This window comes from Nestor notabilis, unplaced genomic scaffold, assembly GCF_000696875.1.
Source record: "Nestor notabilis isolate BGI_N333 unplaced genomic scaffold, ASM69687v1 scaffold29154, whole genome shotgun sequence".
Lineage (NCBI taxonomy): Eukaryota > Metazoa > Chordata > Aves > Psittaciformes > Psittacidae > Nestor > Nestor notabilis.
Genome location: NW_009924775.1, coordinates 4,667 through 5,204, shown reverse-complemented (window position 1 = coordinate 5,204; position 538 = coordinate 4,667).

Here is a 538-nt window from a genome sequence, read left to right as displayed (position 1 = left end):
GGTTTAGTTTCTCGCAGCGTTTCCTTCTAATGGGTAACTGCTTCTCCTGACTCAGACCCTTCAAACTTGCATGGGGCGCTCTTGGTTTTCTCTTATTTCGGCTTTCCCCTCTCCCCTGCGACAGCACATTGAAACTGAAGAAAGCACAGAGAAGAGTAGATGCTGAGAGGAGTGAGAAGACGGTGCTGAGCTCAGTTTGGGAAGGCAGGAGAGCTGCAGGGAGGGTTTGGGCTTCATCTAGGATGAAACAGTGTCTCTGTGATTTTTCTTGTAAGGACTGACTGGCTGCGTGGCCCCTCCTGTCTGAAGCGTTCCTGGAGCTTTGCGCCAGCTGTAAACCTGTGTTTCTGGGTACACAAACTGTCCAGAAATAATCTCGTTGGGTGTGCTCCGAGACGAACTTTAATTACTCCTTCAGAAGGCACCTAGCCTGGAAGTTGCTGATAAGTGGAAGAGGTGATGAAAGCCTGGGATGGTGTCAGCGTCCCAAAGGGGCTGGGCTGGGATCCTGCTCCTCTGACCACACTGTGTTTCTCTT